This window comes from Lagenorhynchus albirostris, chromosome 15 (assembly GCF_949774975.1).
Source record: "Lagenorhynchus albirostris chromosome 15, mLagAlb1.1, whole genome shotgun sequence".
Lineage (NCBI taxonomy): Eukaryota > Metazoa > Chordata > Mammalia > Artiodactyla > Delphinidae > Lagenorhynchus > Lagenorhynchus albirostris.
In genome coordinates, this window is record NC_083109.1 from 22,675,684 (window position 1) to 22,698,427 (window position 22,744).

Below are 22,744 nucleotides of genomic sequence, written 5' to 3' on the forward strand. Positions count from 1 at the left end.
CAATAGCTATGCAAGATAGAGCACAGAAAAAGAATATTTAATAAGCTCTGAGTATTCTATACACATACAGACCCAACTTTATGAGATAACTTCTATTTCTGTCATTATAGATGAGGAACTCAGGCATGGAGGGGCTTAATAATCTAACCAAGAACATATATATAGGAGTGGAGGGTCAACTAGACCCCATGTGGCACTCAGTAAATGTTAACAAATAAACACAAATCATAATAAAAGGCTGTGCTCAGTATTAGTTTTCCCTCTCCCCAAATTTGGTTCAGGAATTGCACTTGATGAATACTATAGACAGTTGCAGCCCTTTAGATGTTTGGTAATATTCTTCCGTTTGCCCTACTTTAGTTACTAAAGAGAATATCTTGCTTTTAGTCAGTGATACTTAACACTAAAGAAATAATAGATCACATTATAAGCTCTTTCAAGGAAGGGAGTATGTCCTGTACATTTTGGTGTTTTTTAAATTTGGGTGTAATTAAGCTTAATGTAATTCTGGGGGGAAAAATTCCATTTCTCATGTTGCACTCTAAAAAGGAGATGGTGTGGCGGGTGGCTGTAGTAAAGGTGATACAGTGGAGGACTAGGAATTAGGAGCCCTGTCTTGGATTCTAGTTTTTTTTTTTAACTTTTATTGGAGTAGAGTTGATTTACAATGTTGTGTTAGTTTCTGCTGTACAGCACAGTGAATCAGTTATACATATACATGTATACACTTTTTTAGATTCTTTTCCTATGTAGGTCATTACAGAGTATTGCGTAGAGTTCCCTGTCCTATATCTAGTTCTTAAGTTACTGGTCCATTCACCAAAAACTTACTAAGCCCTTTCCTCATGCCAAACCCTGTGCTAGGTGCCATGTGACCTTGGGTACCTCTTAGGGTCCACGTCAAAGGAGGATGCTGTGCCTTGTAAAGCAGGGGTCTCTAACCCACAGGCTGTGGACCAGTACCGCCTGAACCATCCTCACCCCCCAGCCCCCCACCGTCCATGGAAAAAATTGTCTTCAATGAAACCAGTCCCTGGTACCTAAAAGGTTGGGGCCTGCTGCTGTAAAGAGCTCTTAGGGGCTTCCTAAGTGATGCAGCTCGGCAGAATGGGAGAAGCCAGCCAGACACAGCCTCAACTCCCCTCCCTCTGAGCAGTTCTAGTTTAAGGTTCTCCAGGGAGACTCCACAGCAAGAAAACTACAGTACTGCCCCCTTAACCGAGGGGGATACGTTCCAGGACCCCAGTGGATGCCTAAAACTGCAGACAGTACCAAACCCGACATGTGCTAAGTTTTTTCCTATATATACACACCTACAATAAAGTTAATTTATAAATTAGGCACATTAAGAGATTAACGGCAACAATAACAAAACAGAACAATCATAACAATATACTGTAATAAAAAAAAATTTTTTAATTCAAAAAATTTTTTGACTGCACCATGCGGCATGTGGGATCCTAGTTCCCCAACCAGGGATCGAACCTGTACCACCTGCATTGAAAGTGTGGATTCTTAACCACTGGACTGCCAGGGAAGTCCCCTGTAATAAAATTTAAGTGAATGTGGTCTCACCCTCAAAATGTTGTATTGTCTTGTACTCACCCTTCTCACAGATGATATGAGATGATACAATCCCTATGTGATGAAGTGACATAGCATTAGGCTACTATTGACCTGACCATACATCAGAAGGAGGATCATCAAGCCATGATGATGTCAATGGTTGGACGTCAGGAGCAGATGACGTTGATGGTTGGGGATCCACGATAGATAGTTGAAGGGTTCTTTGCTGAAAGCTTTTGGAAGAACATTGTGATTGGAGTTGCTGTCTCTTTAACTCATCACAGTGTTGCTGCAGAGTTTGTAACCCTTTGGTGATCATGAATGGCTACAGTGCTTCTTTTCATCTGAGGATCATATTCCATAATTTTGAAATTGATTGTGAAATTCGAAACACTTTGGCAAGTTTCAGTAATGTCCACATTGCTGATTCTGCTTCAGGTTCTTCACCTTCCTCTTCCTCTGTAGATGACTCCACAAGTTCTTCCAATAACTTGCTTGTTAACGCTTCTCGGTGGCCTTCAGTATGTTCTTCCACTTCTTTATCAAGCATGTCGGCAAATTCTTCTCCACCAACTTGTCTTGCTACGTGAATGAGTTTCCTAACTTCTCCATCGAGCCTCAGTAAACTTTAAAGTCATTCACGACTTCATAAGTTATACCAGCAGGCATTTACAGTTTCTGGTTTTAATTCCTTCACAGCAGCTTTGATGAACGTATTGCGTTGGCAATAGCGAATGATTTCCAGCACTGCTTTATGTCCAAATGAAAGTCTGCGTTCATTGCTGACTAAATGTGATCAAATATCAGGCAGGTGTACGTGGCCTTGACAAACCAAGTGACGCCTTGCCAAGTGGCTGAAGCAATGAGGTTGTATTTGAGGTAGAAATACAACTTTGACATTTTCATTTTCATAGCAGATTCAGGATGGCCAGGTGCATTGTCTATTAGTAATAGGATTTTAAATTCCAACCCTTCCTTTTCCAAATGTTTTTCACTTCTGGAAAGAAGCATTGGTGGAACCAGTTCATAAACAAGATAACTTTCACCTGATTATGTTGTCAGAATATGGGCACATAATTCCTGGTTTTGTTTCTGAGAGATTGTGGATGCTTCATTCTGTACACAACTCCTCCCTTTAACATATGCCCTGCAGCGTTGCCAACAGTAACAGAGTTAGTCTGTTCTTCCATGTTTTATGACCTGGCGCCTCCTTTGCACTTCTATGAAGGTAGATTTGTTGCCGAATGCAAGTGTGTGTGCCTGACACACAATAAGGCCAAACAAACCCAAACGTCCGAGTTTGGAGCAGAGAAAGTTTTATTGCAAGGGCCAAACAAGGAGAATGGGTGGCTCATACTTAAAAAAAAAAAACAGAACTCCCAGATGGTTTTTGGTTCTATTGGGCACCTTCTTCCAGAAAAGCCCAGTTTCATCACATGAAGACTTGCTTTGGATGGTATCCTTTCTCTTCAATCAAATTCTTCAACTCTGCTGGAAATGTGGCAACAGCTTCTGAAGCTGAATCCAGCCTCCGTACCCTGACACCAAATTAATTCTCGGAGACAGAGTTTTGGGTGAAGTAGAAAATAGCTTTATCGCTTTTCCAGGCAAAGGGCCACAGTGGGCTAATGCCCTCAAAACTCTGTATCTCAACCTGGAGGGGGTAGTGAGAAGTTTTATAGTAATGGTTCAAGGAGGGCATGATCAGCTCGTGGACAATCTTCTAAGTAGTTGGTGGTGAGGTAAGTGGGAGTCAGCATCATCAACCTTCTGGTTCCAACCAGTCTGGGATCTGCACGCTTGTGGGCAGCATACAGTTGATTTCTCCCACCTGGTGGGAGTTTCAGTATCTGCAAGATAGCAGGTAACAAGATATTGTTACATATATCCCTTGAGTGGGAAACAGGACCCTGCCCCAAGGCTGCATTATTGTTGGTTTTGACTGTCCCTACCTTGTCTCAGCATCCCATCCCTTCCCTAATTAGTAACTGTTTGAATCTGCTTTTGCAACTCAGGAAGGTCCTGGAGGCCGAAAGAAGCCTATTTCCTGTAACCAAGAAATGGCGTGAGTGGGTGGGGGAATTCCCTGGCCGTCCAGTGGTTAGGACTCCGTGCTTTCACTGCCAGAGCCAGGGTTCAATCCCTGGTTGGGGAACTAAGATCCCTGCAAGCCAAGCAGTGTGGCCAAAAAAAGAAAAAAAGAAAAGAAATAGGGGACACAGAAAGGCTCTTGTGCCCAGGACCCCCACAGGGTCCTGCTCAGTCTCACTTCTTCACTGGCAGACTCAGTCTCTCCGGCAATTTTTCTATTTTTCTGTCCAAAATACTCCTGAGTCTGTGTAACAATCCCTTATTTGCAGTAAATGGCTTGGTGTCACTCCCTTCAGAGGAGCCCTTGCTGAAGTCTTTATATAGGCTTGAAACTGAGCAGGACCCAGTGGGGCCCTCCTGGGTACAAAAGCCCCTCCATGTCCCCGTTTCTTGTCTGTGGAAAGAGGCTTTGGTCTCCTAGGCCCAGGTGGAGGATGGTGACTGCATGCTGACCACAAGCAGTAGATCCCAAACTGGTTGGAACCAGAAAGTCCATGATTAAGATTCCTGAAACATCACCCTGTTACCTCACCACCAACCAATCAGAAGAAAGTTATGCACCCTGCAGCCCTCACCCCAAATGTTGCCTTTAAAATTTCTTCCTTGAAAGGGTTTGGGTCATTTGAGCACCAGTCCATTGTTCCTTGCTTGGCCCTGCAACGGATCTTTGTCTGCTCCGAACTCCAACGTTTTGGTTGGTTTGGCCTCACTGGGTGTCAGACACATGAACTTGGCTTTGGCTCAGTGCTTTCTGGGGCAACACGTTGTCAACAGAATATGTATTTTGTTCGTGTCTTCCACAAATTTAACGCCTTTTCACTCTCAAGCACTTTTTATGCACTGTGGCCCTAACTTTTGCAGTTTGAGGTACGAAAGCAAAGCTGGCAGAGATTTTTTTCCTGCAGTTTCACAGAAAATTCATTCTTGCTGTAGATCTTAGCAACCTCAGCATACCGTTGTTGTTTTTTTTTTCCTTATTGAGAACTTTCACCTGTTCACCTAAAGGAAGCCCCTCACAGCTTCTCTTTCGCTTATCCACATCACTAGCCATACTACTCTTGCACTTTGGGGCCATTATTAAGTAAAGTAAGTTTGAACACAAACACTGCCGTATGCAGACAATCCATCTGGTGAGAGACCGTCACGAAATGATTAAGGGGGCAGGTAGCATATACAGCGTGGATATGCTGGACAAAGGAATGATTCACTTCCCCGGGGGAGGGAGCAGGACAAGAGATTTCGACACACTGCTTCGGACAGCACAGCAATTAAAAACTTACGAATTATTTAGTTATTTTCCATTCAGTAGTTTCAGACCAGAGTCGGCCAAGCGGAACTGAAACCACGAAAAATCAGGCAAACTACTGTACACGGAAAATGGCGCCAGCTCAGCCACCATCTTCTCCGTAGGTCCCGGGGCGGGCGGGCACAGCGCATATGCGCCGCCTGGCGTCCTCAGCGCGCCTGCGCGGGCGCAGAGCCTCCTCCCCACCTCCCCACCCCCCGCCCCACTCCCGCCGCCGCGGCTGCTGTGCTGACGGCGGGTGCCGGAGCTTCGGGTGAGTGTGAGCGCCTCAGCCCGGCTGGCGGGGGGCGCGCCATACTGCATGCGGGGTCGTTCCTCCTCTTGCCTTCTCCTTCCCCGCCTCATCACCCCAGTGCGGCCGGGCACCGGGTCAGCGCTGCCAGCCTCGTCTAGGTGTCCGGGCGCCCTCCGCCCTCCTCTCCTGGGGACCCGGGGGCAGCCCGGCCTCCCTCGGCCGCTCCCCACCTGGGCGGCGGGGCCCAGGGCGAACCCGCCAGCGACAGCGTGCAGGCGGCAGCGGCCGAGCCTCTGGGTGCCCAACAGCTCAGCCTCAGGGACCCACCGCAGGCGCGACCCCCTTTCCCGCTCCTGCTCTGCAGGCGGCGGAGCTCGGTGGGCCTCGGGGTCGGGCATTCGTCTGCCCCGTCCGCCCGGCGGGGGGCCTGGAAAATGGGCCGGGAGCTCGCCTTGCACCCGTGCGGTGCCGGTGCCGCAAAGAGTACCCTCTGGCTGGACCCGGCGACGACCATGCGAGGGAGGGGCTTCTTAGCCCCACGTTACAGATTAGGAAACTGAGGAAACTGAGGCACAGAGCGGTGAAGTGCCCTGCCCAAGGTCACGCGCCAGACGAGAGGCAGGAATGGCTCTTGAATTCAGGGTCTGGGGCTGTCAGGCTAGTGCGGTTGGAATTCGACCTTGTCCCTTTAAAAAAAAATCTGAAATGCACTTTCATCTCTGGAGTTGCTTCTTCGACGTCGTAAAAGTAGGCTGCAAAAACAGCATTTTCTTGTTGTTGGAGTACAATTGAGGTGTTACTGTAATAATGGTAATAGTAATGTTATTAATTAGGGGCTCATGTTCATCCAACGCTTGCTGTGTGCCAGGGCTCCTGCCAAGCATTTTAAGGTTATCTCAGTATCTCAGCGCTTCGCCATCGGATGCGTCCTCCTTCCTTTTCATGCAGCTTTTTTTCTGCACAGCTGGCCTCCCTGTCACAGATAAACTAGGCTTAGGAGGCAGGGACGCTCTCAAGGTGGCTTACTGGCAGAGCAGGGGTAAGCCTTGTCTGCCTGAGTCCAGATTTTGTCCCCAGAGGATATTATTAGCCTTCCTTTTCTGGCTGCCAGGAGTGCAAGACTGGGATAGCTGGGCTGGTTGAATTTGGAGGTGACAGAGCGAATCTGGCGAGCATTCCCCTTATCCTGGGGCTTTCTGGCTGTATTCCAGTGCTGGGCTTGAACATCTCACTTAAGATGAAGTAAAAAGAGAAGGAGAGCATTGACAAGGTAGTGTTGCATCTAAGAAGCCTCACCGATTTAAAGTCCCAAAGGAATGGCTGTAAAAATATGCGAATGTTTCTTCCCCAAAACAACTAGCTCAAACTTTTTTTTTTCTTCCTTAGCAAACCCTCCTACACACTTCAAAACTCCATTAACTTACCACCTCTTCTGTGAAGCCTTCCTTGCTTGATTTTCCCAATTAGAATTACACACACATACATATGTATATATGTATATATGTGTGTGTGTAGGTAGGTAGGTAGGTAGATAGGGTAGAAGCTTCAGTCTTACCCTTTGGACTGTTAGCCATCTTTGCAGCCCCAAGTGACTGGCTCATAGTAGGCCCTTGGTAAAGACTCAGTGAATTTCTGTTGCTCCTTTTCATTACTTAAAGGTGATGTTTTCCTGCCCTTCTGTTCCTCCTTCTTGCCCTTCAATTTCTCTTAGCTGTCCTTCTCTTTAGTTTCAACTTCTGGTCATCACTGGCCACTCAGAGGTCTCTAGTCCACCCTGTTGTGTCTGAAAATTTGCAGAAAAATGTCCTATGTCAAGAAGCCTGTTTATGCCCAAGAGTGGAGTTGGTATATGTCACCTAAGTGTACAGCACTGTTTTTATTTGCATGTTGCACTAAGGTAGCCTGAGGCTTATAGCTTTTTAGTCTATTCCTAAATACATGTAAGATTCATTTTTACATTCTTTCGCCTTACGTGGCTGACTGCCCCAGTGTTATCAGAGTAATCACAATTTTTACCATAAATCATTTCATAGTATTTATAACAATAAATATTTGAAACGGCCCTTTGGGAGGCAGTAGGTCTGCCAAAGTACATAGGTTCGCTACATAAATGAAACTTCTAAAATAATTTTTCCGAATAATCTTCTGCAAATAGATTGAGCTGTTATGCATAAGGCATGGTGCTGGGTATGGTGGAAGATTCTCATAGTTCTTGTTCAAAGAGCTCACTAGCAAAGCGATATGAGTCTAATGGTATACGCAAGTATAATGGAATAAGATATTCCAATGTGAGACATTTCATAAAGTCATACGTCGCTCAAGGCTGAAAGGAAGTGTTAGGTCATTGAGTCCAGCTGTCTTGCTTTTACAGACTTCATCCTGAGAAGTGAGCTTGTCCAAGGTCGCAGAAGTGGTGCTACAACTTGAATGTAGACTTTTTATCCATCAAAAGTTTATCAGTATTTCTCTCGGTGAATTTATCCTTAAAGACCGGCAACTTTATTAAAATTTGTGCTTAGAACAGGGGTGAGGAAGAGGTGACAAAAATATGATTCATGTCTTCAAGGGAAGAGTAAAGAACTGTTCTCTATCATTGGAGACAGTGCGTACCTAATTGTGAAATTGTATGGTAGAGGAGCTAGGTATGTCATAGGAGGGGGAGGAGCAAGAGAGATCAGTAAGAGCTGTGGTACTGAGAGCACTTTGGGGAGGACTGAGGACTTTCTGGGCTTTAACAGATTGGTATGATCAGAATTAATCAAAAGGACAAGAAATGCATTTTGAAATAGGGTGGTAAAACCAAAACAAGATTACAATGCCTGACAATATAATGTTTAAGGGACAATAAAAATAAAAAACCGGCTTGGGGCTTCCCTGGTTGCACTGTGGTTAAGAATCCGCCTGCCAATGCAGGGGACACGGGTTCGAGCCCTGGTCCGGGAAGATCCCGCATGCCGCGGAGCAACTAAGCCCATGTGCCACAGCTACTGAGCTTGCGCTCTAGAGCCTGTGAGCCACAACTACTGAGCCCGCGAGCCACAGCTACTGAAGCCCATGTGCCTAGAGCCCATGCTCTGCAACAAGAGGAGCCACCGCAATGAGAAGCCTGCGCACCACAATGAAGAGTAGCCCCCACTCACCACGACTAGAGAAAGCCCGCAGACGAAGACCCAATGCAGCCAAAAAAAAAACCAGCTTGACCAAGGTGGCTTGACTGTTAGAGGAGTGGTTCTCAACCATTAGTGTGCATCTGAATTACCTGGAGAGTTAATTAAAACACAGATTGTGGGGTCCCCACCTCCAGAGATTCTGATTCAATAGGTCTGGAGTGGGGCCTGAGAATTTGTATTGCTAACAAGTTCCCAGATGATACCGATGCTTCTGATCCAGGGACAGCACTTTGAGAACTTGAGCTGGATTAGAAAGTTGAGAAGCGGGACTTCCCTGGTGGCGCAGTGGTTAAGAATCCGCCTGCCAATGCAGGGGACATGGGTTCGAGCCCTGGTTCAGGAAAATCCCACATGCCGCGGAGCAGCTAAGCCTGTGTGCCACAACTACTGAGCCTGTGCTCTAGAGCCTGTGAGCCATAACTACTGAGCCCGCATGCCACAACTACTGAAGCCCACGTGCCTAGGGCCCATGCTCTGCAACAAGAGAAGCCACGACAATGAGAAGCCCACACACCGAAACGAAGAGTAGCCCCCTCTCGCCACAACTAGAGAAAGCCCGTGCGCAGCAACAAAGACCCAACAGAGCCAAAAATAAATAAATAAATATATTTATTAAAAAAAAAGAAAAAAAAGTTGAGAAGCTAGAGTCAGAAACTGTCAAGGAACTTGTTCCAAAAAAGTGTAAGAGAGAGAGAGAGAGTGTGTGTGTGTGTGTGTGTGTGTGTGTGTTATATACCAGCATAGGAAAGTTCTGGAAAGATACATTCCAGATTGTAATAGTAGTCATTTCTGGGAGTGGGATTTAGGAGGTTGGAGAATTCACTTTCACTCCATACCTTTCAATACTATTTTTGCATTGTGCACATATGGCTTTTGTATTTTAAAAAGGGAAGAAAAGTAAGAGTCCTTTTTGAAGATATGCACTAAAATATTTATGGATTAAAAAAAGAGCTTGCTAAAGTAATCTAGTGTCATACAACAAACATTTTTAGAGTGTCTGCTCTATGCCAGTTGCTGCTGGTTCTGGAAATACAAAGCCTTTGGTAAAGCTTGTAGTCTGGTGATCGAGATGGGTAGATTGCAGCTCTACTGAGTATCACGTGAGCTTCCTAAGCTCAAGGACAAGGGTCTAGCTCTGTGCGTGGCAGATAATAAGCACTTGGTAAATGATGAATGAATGAGCAAATACAGGCAAGAAGTGAGGACAGTCAGAAAGAAAAGGAAAGGGCAAATGGGAGATTCTGGAAGAAAAATTGACAAGCCTGAATAGAGATGATGAAAAGAAAGGGTGTATCAAGGACTTTCAAGTCCAAAGATTGATAACATTTGGATTTACTGCAGAACTGGATGTCCAGTCATCTATTCTGAAAGACCTTTTTAAACCATCCCCCCCAGTCCCACCTTTTTCTTTTTTTAAGAGACTGCTTGAAAATAGCACGCAAAAACTTAACTAGATTTAGTATGAGTATTTACCAGGGCTTTCTTTGGTAAATGAAACTTTTTTTCTTTAATCACAGTGCTAATTCTAATGTATTTATAAATATTTATCTATCTATCTATTTAGCTGCACTGGGTCTTAGTTGTGACATGCGGGATCTTTTTAGTTGAGGCATGCAGGCTCTTAGTTGCGGCACGCATGCAGGATCTAGTTCCCTGACCAGAGATGGAATCCAGGCCCCCTGCATTGGGAGCACAGAGTTTTAACCACTGGACCACCAGGGAAGTCCCTTCTCTCCCACTTTTTTTTTTGTGTGTGTGTGATACGCGGGCCTCTCCCTGTTGTGGCCTCTCCTGTTGTGGAGCATAGGCTCCGGACGTGCAGGCTCAGTGGCCATGGCTCACGGGCCCAGCTACTCTGCGGCATGTGGGATCTTCCCGGACTGGGGCGCAAACCTGTGTCCCCTGCATCGGCAGGCAGACTCTCAACCACTGCGCCACCATGGAAACCCTCCCCCACTTTTTGTTTGGAGGTGCTACTTTTTATATTCTTCAGAGATTCAATATAGAAAATTAAAATTAATTTCCCTAATAGAGGAGTTTAGCTATATCATTTGATTGTAATCCCTTTACCACCTAAAAATGCCCACAGTCTACAGTTTGAGTTTTCAATTGACCAAATATAAATTTCTGATACAGCCACTCTTCATACTTGATTTTATTACTAATTATTTTAAGGTATTTTTGGTTGTTATTTTGCAGTATCTTTTTAAAGGTAATGCTATTTCAGGTTTGGAGCTAGTTATGTTTGTGAGTGTGATGGCCCAAAAACTCATATATCAGGATAAGGAAAATTTAGCTCATAAAAACTTGCTTCTCTTTTCTAATGATAACTTAAGAGAAGTCATGTCAGCTTTTCATTTAATTGGTAGTTGTCATATGATAATCTTTCCAGAAATACCATTTGCTTTCAAAAGAGACACAGTTGTTTATTAAAAATGACAGTTTTATCCTTATCTTTTAAGCCTGAACTTTCAACTTGAGGATAAAAATGAATGCTTTTTGAAATTGTGAGATTTCTTAGCTCTAAAACCATTTAATTTGAAACCTAATAATTGGCAGAGAAAGGAGAAGAGAGGAATCAGGCTATTATCTCTTTATCCCTGTAGTTGAGAAAGCTCTGGGGACCAGGCTTTCTAGGACCCAGGTTTTTAACCAGGATGTTGACTAAAGTGTAACTTAGGGTGATTAGACAGTCCACAGGGTAATGGCTTTTCAAATACTTCCAGATTGGTGCAGGTCTGTCCTATTCATTGAAGTAATAATGAAGATAATAATAATACCTAAACTTTGTTTGGTGCTTCTCAGTTTTCAAAATTCTTTGATCATTAAGATCCTGGTAGACTCCAGTAGCCAAAGCTGAAAAAATAAGTAGAAGAATTAATGGTCAGTTGGCATTAAGTGGAAGAGTCGTTTATAGAGGCCTGCCCAAGCTCTAGCTGCAGGTGCTCAGGTGCAAATCCTTATTCTGCCCCTTGCTAGCTGTGTGACCTTTGGCATATTACAGAACCTCTCCAAGCCTCAGTTTCTTCATCTGTAAAATGGGGAGATTACAGTACTATCTTATAAGTGTGTGGGAAAATAAAATGGAATAATGGATGAAACTGCTTATTCTGGTATCTGGCATAGAGTCTGTGATCAATATCTTATGAGCATCAAGTTAGTATGAGTATTAAGTATTGCCTCTTAGGGCTCTTATTTGTCCTTTACCTCCACGCACGTTGTCTTAAAGAACAGATTGTGTTCAGGGATTCTATCTTATAGCTGGTGGGAACTTGGAACCCATCCCAAGAGCACGTACCATAGCCTTGCCAGCAGTAGCTTTCCTGGTGTCAAGAGTTGGAGACAGAGGGTAGTGCTTCTGCTTCTAAAGTGACTTTAGTATGACCCCCTTGTTAGAGCTTCAGCTGGTTGATGGGTGTCTGGGATTAACAAGAACTCCCCTAGATGTGTGTTGCTTTGTTCTAATAGCTATCTGTACCAGTACCCTGGGATGAATACAATGGTTATACAAGCAGACTCAGATCCCCAGCTTGGCAGTCTCTGCAGACCTCCCGTTTACCACCTGCTGCCAGAATCCTGGAGGGACACAACAGGAAGGCGGGCCTATTGTGAGGGGTGCTACTCTTTTCCTTTCAGAAAAACACAAGGTGCGTGGAACAGCCCTTATCCAGGGCTGAGGACTATAGAGAGATTTACTGTTAAAATGAGGGTCTGGGGCTTCCCTGGTGGCTCAGTGGTTGAGAGTCGCCTGCCGATGCAGGGGACACGGGTTCGTGCCCCGGTCCGGGAAGATCCCACATGCCGCGGAGCAGCTGGGCCCGTGAGCCATGGCCGCTGAGCCTGCGCGTCCGGAGCCTGTGCTCCGCAACGGGAGAGGCCACAACAGTGAGAGGCCCGCGTACCGCAAAAAAAAAAAACAAAAACAAAATAAAATGAGGGTCTGTGGGCATGCTTCAGCAGCTGCCTTTGATCACTCTCCCCGTCCCCCACCTCTGCTTATGGCGTAGCATCTCTGAAAGTATTTTCCTGGTGAAGAGTAACCCAGACTTTCCTTTATGCAGTGCAAAACGTCAGTGAGCTGTATTTTAAAAAGTCATTGTTTCTTCCACAGAGCTGGGGGTTTGGCTTGTTTATCTGGCTTTCTGGGGAGTCTCCTGAGACCCTTTCCTTTCCTAAGGGCCCTCAGGAGACAGCAATGAAATCAACATCCATTACCCTAGACACTTGAGAGGATGCTTAAGTTAATAGTTTTATGATACGATTAATTCAGGCTTTAACCCTGGCAAAACTTAAGAGGCAAGTCATCAGATTGTGCCTCTTAAAGACTGAAGTATGGAATCTAGCCCAGGACTCTGTGGTGTCTTTCAGAGCCTGGAATAGGAGTCCAGATGCCAGTCCCAACCCTACACCCAGCCGACTATGTGAATCTAGGCAGACCACTTAAATTTCTAGGCCTCTCTTCTCATCTGAAAGTGACAGCATGACTGTAGACCAGTGGTTCTCAGTTGTAGCTGCGTGTAAGAATCACCTGTGGAGCTTTAAAGGCAATACCTGGGCCCTGTCTTAGCCCGATTAAATTGGATCCTTAGGGTTGAGGCCTGGGTATTGATGTTCTTCAAAGCTCCCCAGGTCTTTCTAATGTGTAGCTAAGAGAACTGCTGGACAAGATGCCGCGTTTTAAACAACTGTGTCATTTTGTTCCTCAGAAACCCTCAGTGATTGTCCAGTGATGTCTGAGTCATGTGCTCTGTGTTCTGACCAGCCTTGTCTTCTTTCCCAACTACGTTGTTCTTCCTGGTGTCTCTTGTATATGTTGTGTACATTTATTTCTTTCCCAGCTCAAATGTCCTCACCTGGAATGTCCTCTCCTCCCTTCCAGCTATCCAGAACATATCCATTCAAGGCCCACCACTCAACTCCTTTGGGAAACTCCTGACCATCCCAGTCCTTAGTTATTTCTCCCACTTCTGCACTGGTTCCGAGCTTCGTTTAACTCTGGCTAAACGTAGTGAACACTAGATGCAATGTAAGACATGATACCCAGGCAACATTCTGTCCTCCTGGGTAGGTGGGACACATGGAAATACCACTGGTTTGACTTGTATACTGTTAAACATCTGTGTAGTATCTTGTATTGTTGGCTCTTTCATTATGGTGTGTATCTTGTAACTGTTAGTTGATGGATGGCTCTCTGTGACCTGACTCCAGTGGACATTTTTAGCTTTATCACCTATTACCAACAGCAAGCTTCTGCTCTTGCCAAACTGGAACGTTTTCCAGCGGTGCTTTCTCATCATCTTGCTTTTTTGTTCTCCTCCCTTTCTGGCATTCCTTCTTTTATTCTCTCATCCTGACCTATAGGAATGGTATCTGTTCTTCAAGGTCCAGTTCAAATATTACCTCCTCCATGAAACTTTTTCTCAGCACCACAACCTGCATTGAGTGACCTTTGCTGTAAACCCCTGTAACCCTTAGAGCAGTGGTTCTCAGCTGGGGCTGATTTTGCCCCCAGAGGACATTTGGCAATACCTGGAGATATGTTTCGTTGTCACAACTGTGGGAGGAGGGTGCTGGTAGCATTCAGTGGGTGGAGGCCAGGGATGCTACTAAACATGCTACCCAGGACAGCCCCACAACAAAGAATTATCTGGCCTGAAATATCAGTGGTGCTGAGGTTGAGCAAATGCCTTCATAGGCTCATGCTTATCCTGCCTCGAACTGTAGTGATTTGTTTATAGACTTAATCTCCCCCACTCAATTGAATTAATGGGTGAAGGCAGACTCCAGTTCCAAATCTGGGCTTTCTTGTTATTAACTTCATATTAAGGTTTAATCCTAGAGCCTGTGGCCAGATCCTAACTGCACAGTGTAACTGAGGACCAGAGATAAAGCGGTCCTTAGTGTGGGATGGGCGCAGTGAGGCAATCAGCTGAATTTCTCTCCTTTTTACCTCCAGGTCTTTCCATCTGTGATAACCTGGGAGGAACTGTGGTGCAGGGCATAGAGTAATAAGCATTGGGGATCAGAAGAAAATTGGATTTTGCTTCGAGCCATTGCATTTATTAGTTGTGTTTTTTGGTCAGTCCATTTCACCTCTTTAAGCCTCAGTTTCCTCATCTCTGCGATAGAAATGATGCAGTGCCCCAGTGTTTTACCTCACAGTGCCATTGTGATAATCCAATGAGATGGTAGGTCTTTAACCTAAATTGTAAAGTGCTGTAATAATCATTTAGCCAGGGGTTTATAGGTAAAAAGAGAGGACGTGAGTCAGCTTGCTGTAGGAACACCACTGTCCACTTTCCCAGCCAGTCCTCTGGCCACTTCCTGCAGCTTTCCAGTCATAACTGCTTCAGCACCAGCTCCAGTTGACCCCTTCCAGCTCAGTCTCCTTAGTGTGCCTCCCTCGTTTGCTGCCTTCATTTTGGTTTGGTTATCTGTCTGCAGTCTTGCCAAAACCAAAAGTGACTGATTTTGCCCTTAGAATACAAACTAGTGGCCAGGTGTCAGTACATCCTGGCAAAGGATGATGAAGGCCAAACAAATTACCTGGGTCATAGGGAAAAGCTACAAAATAAGACAGTGTAGGGCTTCCCTGGTGGCGCAGTGGTTGAGAGTCTGCCTGCCGATGCAGGGGACACCGGTTTGTGCCCTGGTCCGGGAGGATCCCACATGCCACGGAGCGGCTGGGCCCGTGAGCCATGGCCGCTGAGCCTGCGCGTCCGGAGCCTGTGCTCCGCAGTGGGAGAGGCCACAGCAGTGAGAGGCCCGCGTACCACAAAAAAAAAGTAAGGGGGGGGGCATTATCTTTTTTTTAAAAAATAAATTTATTTATTTATTATTATTTTTTATATCTTTGGCTGGGTTGGGTTTTCACTGCTGCGCACAGGCTTTCTCTAGTTGCGGCAAGCGGGGGCTACTCTTCTTCGCAATGAACGGGCTTCTCATTGTGGTGGCTTCTCTTGCTGCGGAACACGGGCTTTACGCACGCGGGCTTCAGTAGTTGTGACACGTGGGCTCAGTAGTTGTGGCTCATGGGCTCTAGAGCGCAGGCTCAGCAGTTGTGGTGCATGGGCTTAGTTGCTCCGCAGCATGTGGGATCTTCCCGGACCAGGGATCAAACCCGCGTCCCCTGCATTGGCAGGAGGATTCTTAACCACTGTGCCACCAGGGAAGTCCGGGCCATTGTGTTTTGACAGGGAAAGTCAATGGCATTAAAATCTAGAAAAAATAAGATTCAGTACTCCATGCTAAAAAGCCCATGACTATGACTTATTAAACATCTAGAAAATGACAGTTCTGAATTTAAGTGCAAGCAAAAATGACCAAGAGAGGCACCAGTGTTCTTTGATACTCAGAGTCAGCACTGAGAGGGCCTTTAAAGATCATCAAGATTACTGACTTTTAATTATTGCACCAAAACCCTGATTCTTCTAGTCATGGAAAGAGCGCATCAGATGTGGACTCTAGACCTAGGTGGGCCCCTACCTAGCTGAATGGCACTAGGCAAAGCACTTCTCCTTTCTGGACCTCAGTTTCCCCATCTGTCAAGAGAAAAGGCTGAGCAGGATGACATTTTAGGCCCCTGATAGGACTGACATTCTGTGACCCAAAAGCTCCCTGTGAATGTAGTACTTTACATGTTCCCCAGGGTAAGCACTCCCCTATCCTCTGCTTCATAGGGCTCTTACTATAATCCTACGAGGTCACCCAGTTATCAGTCTAATGAGGTTCAACGATTAGCTGAAGGTCACTCAGCAAGTCAGTGGGAGGCTGCCCTTGGCCTGATTCCAGGGACATGAGGGGCTCAGGCTTTTATCTTACTCTACACTGTTTATTTAGTCAGAAAAACTCGCTGAGATTTCCAGGGCTTAAAAACATTGTTTTGCTACTTTAAAAAGACAATAAGGAACTATACATAGTATTGGCTTTCTAAACTATACACTGTATTTTTTTTTTTTGGAGGGGGGGCGGTACGCAGACCTCTCACTGCTGTGGCCTCTCCCGCTGTGGAGCACAGGCTCTGGATGCGCAGGCCCAGTGGCCATGGTTCACGGGCCCAGCCGCTCCGCGGCATGTGGGATCTTCCCGGACCGGGGCGCGAACCCATGTCCCCTGCATCGGCAGGCGGACTCTCAACCACTGCGCCACCAGGGAAGCCCCCCCCTTTTTTTTTTTTTCGTTTTTTGGCCATGCCGCACAGCTTGTGAGATCTTACTTCCTGAACCAGGGATTGAACCCAGGCCCCCAGCAGCGAGAGCGTGGAGTCCTAATTACTGGCCTGCCAGGGAATTCCCGCTAATGGCCCTTTCTTAGTCCTCCTCCTCTTTTCTGCTTCAGCATTTGACAGTTTCCCTTCCCTTCCATGTAACTTGGTCTTCTTCCTTGGCTTCTTTGACGTTGTATTTCTGCTTTTCCTCTTGCATCTCTGAGCTTTTTTTTTTCGGTTGTGCCAGGCCTTAGTTGCGGCATGCGGGCTCCTTAGTTGTGGCATGCAAACTTAGTTGTGGCATGCACGTGAGATCTAGTTCCCTGACCAGGAATCGAACCCAGGACCCCTGCATTGGGAGCACGGAGTGTTATCCACTAGGCCAGCAGGGAAGTCCCTCTGAGTTTTCTTTTTCTTTGTTTCTTTTCCGTCACTGAGCTGTCTTTCAGAAGAACCCAGGGCCTGCAGCTCCTCCTTGTCTCTGGTTTGGTGAGCGCCTACAGATTTTCCTCACTAATTCTGACTCCTACCTGTGTATCTCTTGTAAGGCCAAATTTCAGCTCTGGTTCAAAAGTGTTTTTTTCACCAATTTCTCAGTTCCCCCATTTCCGTTAACAGTGCCATCATTTTTTTATCCCTAGAAACCTTGGCAAAATCTGGCTCTTCTCTGATCTCAGGCTATTTTTTACCAACCATATACCCCAGATCTCCCTTTTTCTTTCTTTTTTTTTTGAATTTTATTTATTTTTTATACAGCAGGTTCTTATTAGAATAAGAATCTTCCAATCTCCAAATTCATCACACCACCACCACCACCCCTACCGCTTTCCCCCCTTGGTGTCCATACGTTTGTTCTCTATATCTGTGTCTCTATTTCTGTGCTGCAAACCGGTTCATCTGTACCATTTTTCTAGGTTCCACATATATGCGTTAATATGCGATATTTGTTTTTCTCTTTCTGACTTAGTTCACTCTGTATGACAGTCTCTAGATCTATCCACGTCTCTACAAATGACCCAGTTTTGTTCCTTTTTATGACTGAGTAATATTCCATTGTATATATGTACCACATCTTCTTTATCCATTCGCCTGTCGATGGGCATTTAGGTTGCTTCCATGACCTGGCTGTTGTAAATACTGCTGCAGTGAATATTGGGGTGCATGTGTCTTTTTGAATTATGGTTTTCGCTGGGTATATGCCCAGGAGTGGGATTGCTGGGTCATATGGTAGTTCTATTTTTAGTTTTTTAAGGAACCTCCATACTGTTCTCCATAGTGGCTGTATCAATTTACATTCCCACCAACAGTGCAAGAGGGTTCCTTTTCTCCACACCCTCTCCAGCATTTATTGTTTGTAGATTTTTTGATAATGGCCATTCTGACTGCTGTGAGGTGCTACCTCACTGTAGTTTTGATTTGCATTTCTCTACTAATTAGTGATGTTGAGCAGCTTTTCATGTGCTTCTTGGCCATCTGTATGTCTTCTTTGGAGAAATGTCTATTTAGGTCTTCTGCCCATTTTTGGATTGGGTTGTTTGTTTTTTAAATATTGAGCTGCATGAGCTGTTTATATATTTTGGAGATTCATCCTTTGTCCGTTGATTTGTTTGCCAATATTTTCTCCCATTCTGAGGGTTGTCTTTTCGTCTTGTTTGTAGTTTCCTTTGCTTTGCAAAACCTTTTAAGTTTCACTAGGTCCCATTTGTTTATTTTTGTTTTTATTTCCATAACTCTAGGAAGCAGATCAAAAAAGATCTTGCTGTGATTTATGTCAAAGAGTGTTCATCCTATGTTTTCCTCTAAGAGTTTTATAGTGTCCAGTCTTACATTTAGGTCTTTAATCCATTTTGAGTTTATTTTTGTGTATGGTGTTAGAGAGTGATCTAATTTCATTCTTTTACACGTAGCTGTCCAGTTTCCCAGCACCACTTATTGAAGAGACTGTCTTTTCTCCATTGTATATCCTTGCCTCCTTTGTCGTAGATTAGTTGACCATAGGTGCATGGGTTTATCTCTGGGCTTTGTATCCTGTTCCATTGATCTATATTTCTGTTTTTGTGCCAGTAGCATATTGTCTTGATTACTGTAGCTTTGTAGTATAGTCTGAAGTCAGGGAGTCTGATTCCTCCAGCTCCGTTTTTTTCCCTCAAGACTGCGTTGGCTACTTGCAGTCTTTTGTCTCTCCATACAAATTTTAAGACTTTTTGTTCTAGTTCTGTAAAAAACGCCACTGGTAATTTGATAGGGATTACACTGAATCTGTAGATTGCTTTGGGTAGTATAGTCATTTTCACAATATTGATTCTTCCAATCCTAGAACATGATATATCTCTCCATCTGTTTGTGTCATCTTTGATTTCTTTCATCAGTGTCTTATAGTTTTTTGAGTTCAAGTCTTTTACCTCCTTAGGTGTTTATTCCTAGGTATTTTATTCTTTTTGTTGCAGTGGTGAATGGGATAGTTTCCTTAATTTCTCTTTCTGATCTTTCATTGTTAGTGTGTAGGAATGCAAGAGATTTCTGTGCATTAATTTTGTATCCTGCAACTTTACCAAATTCATTGATGAGCCCTAGTAGTTTTCTGGTGGCATCTTTAGGATTCTCTATGTATAGTATCATGTCATCTGCAAACAGTGACAGTTTTACTTCTTCTTTTCCAATTTGTATTCCTTTTATTTCTTTTTCTTCTCTGATTGCTGTGGCTAGGACTTCCAAAACTATGTTGAATACTAGTGGTGAGAGTGGACATCCTTGTCTCATTCCTGATCTTAGAGAAATGCTTTTAGTTTTTCACCATTGAGAATGATGTTTGCTGTGGGTTTGTCGTATATGGCCTTTATTATGTTGAGGTAGTTTCCCTCTATGCCCACTTTCTGGAGAGTTTTTATCGTAAGTGGGTGTTGAATTTTGTGAAAAGCTTTTTCTGCATCTATTGAGATGATCATATGGTTTTTATTCTTCAATTTGTTAATATGATTGATCACATTGATTGATTTACGTATATTGAAGAATCCTTGCATCCCTGGGATAATTCGCACTTGACCATGGTGTATGATCCTTTTAATGTGTTGTTGGATTCTGTTTGCTACTATTTTGTTGAGGATTTCTGCATCTATATTCATCAGTGATATTGGTCTGTAATTTTCTTTTTTTTGTAGTATCTTTGTCTGGTTTTGGTATCAGTGGGATGGTGGCCTCGTAGAGTGAGTTTGGGAGTTTTCCTTCCTCTGCAAGTTTTTGGAAGAGTTTGAGAAGGGTGGGTGTTAGCTCTTCTCTAAATATTTGATAGAATTCACCTGTGAAACCATCTGGTCCTGTACTTTTGTTTGTTGGAAGATTTTTCATCATAGTTTCAATTCATTACTTGTGATTGGTCTTTTCATATTTTCTGTTTCTTCCTGGTTCAGTCTTGGAAGGTTATACCTTTCTAAGAATTTGTCCATTTCTTCCAGACTGTCCATTTTATTGGCATAGAGTTGCTTGTAGTAGTCTCTTAGGATGCTTTGTATTTCTGTGGTGTCTGTTGTAACTTCTCCATTTTCATTTCTAATTTTATTGATTTGAGTCCTCTCCCTCTTCTTCTTGATGAGTCTGGCTAATGGTTTATCAATTTTGTTTATCTTCTCAAAGAACCAGCTTTTAGTTTTATTGTTCTTTGCTATTGTTTTCTTTGTTTCTATTTCATTTATTTCTGCTCTGATCTTTATGATTTCTTTCCTTCTGCTAACTTTGGGTTTTGTTTGTTCTTCGTTCTCTAGTTCCTTTAGGTGTAACGTTAGATTGTTTATTTGAGATTCTTCTTGTTTCTTGAGGTAGGCTTGTACAGCTATAAACTTCCCTCTTAGAACTGCTTTTGCTGCATCCCATAGGTTTTGGATCATCGTGTTTTCATTGTCATTTATCTCTAGGTATTTTTTTATTTCCTCTTTGATTTCTTCAGTGATCTCTTGGTTATTTAGTAACGTATTGTTTAGCCTCCATGTGTTTGTGTTTTTTACATTTTTTTCCCTGTAATTGATTTCTAATCTCATAGTGTTGTGGTCAGAAAAGATGCTTGATATGATTTCAATTTTCTTAAGTTTACTGAGGCTTGATTTGTGATCCAAGATGTGATCTATCCTGGAGAATGTTCCCTGTGCACTTGAGAAGAAAGTGTAATCTGCTGTTTTGGGGTAGAATGTCCTATAAATATCAATTAAATCTACCTGGTCTATTGTGTCATTTAAAGCTTGTGTTTCCTTATTAATTTTCTGTTTCGATGATCTGTCCATTGGTGTAAGTGAAGTGTTGAAGTCCCCCACTATTACTGTGTTTCTGTCTATTTCCTCTTTTATAGCTGTTAGCAGTTGCCTTATGTATTGAGGTGCTCCTATGTTGAGTGCATATATATTTATAATTGTTATATCTTCTTGGATTGATCCCTTGATCATTATGTAGTGTCCTTCCTTGTCTCTTGTAACATTCTTTATTTTAAAGTCTGTTTTATCTCATATGAGTATTGCTACTCCAGCTTTCTTTTGATTTCCATTTGCATGGAATATCTTTTTCCATCCCCTCACTTTCAGTCTGCATGTGTCCCTAGGTCTGAAGTGGGTCTCTTGTAGACAGCATTATATGGGTCTTGTGTTTGTATCCATTCAGCTAGCCTGAGTCTTTTGGTTGGAGCATTTAATCCATGCACATTTAAGGTAATTATCAATATGTATGTTCCTATGACCATTTTCTTAATTGTTCTAGGTTTGTTTTTGTAGGTCCTTTTCTTCTCTTGTGTTTCCCACTTAGGGAAGTTCCTTTAGCATTTGTTGTAGAGCTGGTTTGGTGGTGTTGAATTCTCTTAGCTTTTGCTTGTCTGTAAAGCTTTGGATTTCTCCATCGAATCTGAATGAGATCCTTGCCGGGTAGAGTAATCTTGGTTGTAGGTTCTTCCCTTTCATCACTTGAAGTATATCATGGCACTCCCTTCTGGCTTGTAGAGTTTCTGCTGAGAAACCAGCTGTTAACCTTATGGGAGTTCCCTTGTATGTTATTTGTCGTTTTTCCCTTGCTGCTTTCAATAATTTTTCTTTGTCTTTAATTTTTGCCTATTTGATTACTATGTGTCTCAACATGTTTCTCCTTGGATTTATCCTGTATGGGACTCTCTGTGCTTCCTGGACTTGGATGGCTGTTTCCTTTCCCGTGTTAGGGACGTTTTCGACTATAATCTCTTCAAATATTTTCTTGGGTCCTTTCTCTCTTTCTTCTCCTCTGGCGCCCCTGTAATGCAAATGTTGTTGCATTTAATGTTGTCCCAGAGGTCTCATAGTCTGTCTTCATTTCTTTTCATTCTTTTTTCTTTATTCTGTTCCGCAGCAGTGAATTCCACCATTCTGTCTTCCAGGTCACTTATCCGTTCTTCTGCCTCAGTTATGCTGCTATTGATTCCTTCTAGTGTAGTTTTCATTTCAGTTATTGTATTGTTCATCTCTGTTTGTTTGTTCTTTAACTCTTCTAGGTCTTTGTTCTTTAATTCTTCTAGGTCTTTGTTAAACATTTCTTGCGTCTTCTCGATCTTTGCCTCCATTCTTTTTCCGAGGTCCTGGATCATCTTCACTATCATTATTCTGAATTCTTTTTCTGGAATTTTGCCTGTCTCCACTTCATTTAGTTGTTTTTCTGGGGTTTTATCTTGTTCCTTCATCTGGTACAAAGTCCTCTGCCTTTTCATCTTGTCTATCTTTCTGTGAATGTGGTTTTCCTTCCACTGGGTGCAGAATTTTAGTTCTTCTTGCTTCTGCTCTCTGCCCTCTGGTGAATGAGGCTATCTCCCTTTTTATCTCTGTGATTCCAATAGCATGGTCAGACTCTTGTCATCTTTCAGCTGTATTTCTGCAGCAATCTTCTCTCTTTCTCCAATGTATTCTCCCTCTAGTTGGTCTGGCCTGTTGAATATTTTAAAAATCCCATCTAATTTATTGAAATCATTTTTGGTTGAAGGCAGGATGAAATTAGATTAACAGAGTCTCTCTCTACCCTGCCCTCATCGTCTCTATTAAGGATTGTTGCTAATAATCAAGCCCTTCATTTCTTCACCTTCACCTCAGATGATCCCCACTTCTCCTCAGCTGATGAGGTCATATATTGGACTGTCATTGCTCAAAACTGATTATACCTGAGATCCTAAACAAGAT

The 22,744-nt window shown here is 43.7% G+C and overlaps 1 protein-coding gene across 4 annotated transcripts in view; it reads left to right on the top strand.

The window, feature by feature from the left end:
- The first annotated feature begins 5,156 nt into the window (after window positions 1-5,156).
- The window catches only part of NDRG3 (NDRG family member 3), an 85,703-nt gene continuing 68,115 nt past the window's right edge, over window positions 5,157-22,744 (top strand). For all 4 annotated transcript variants that reach the window (XM_060122766.1, XM_060122771.1, XM_060122772.1 and 1 more), the window contains exon 1: window positions 5,157-5,216. The gene's annotated coding sequence lies outside the window, so the exon portion shown is untranslated. The remainder of the gene's footprint in view (window positions 5,217-22,744) is intronic.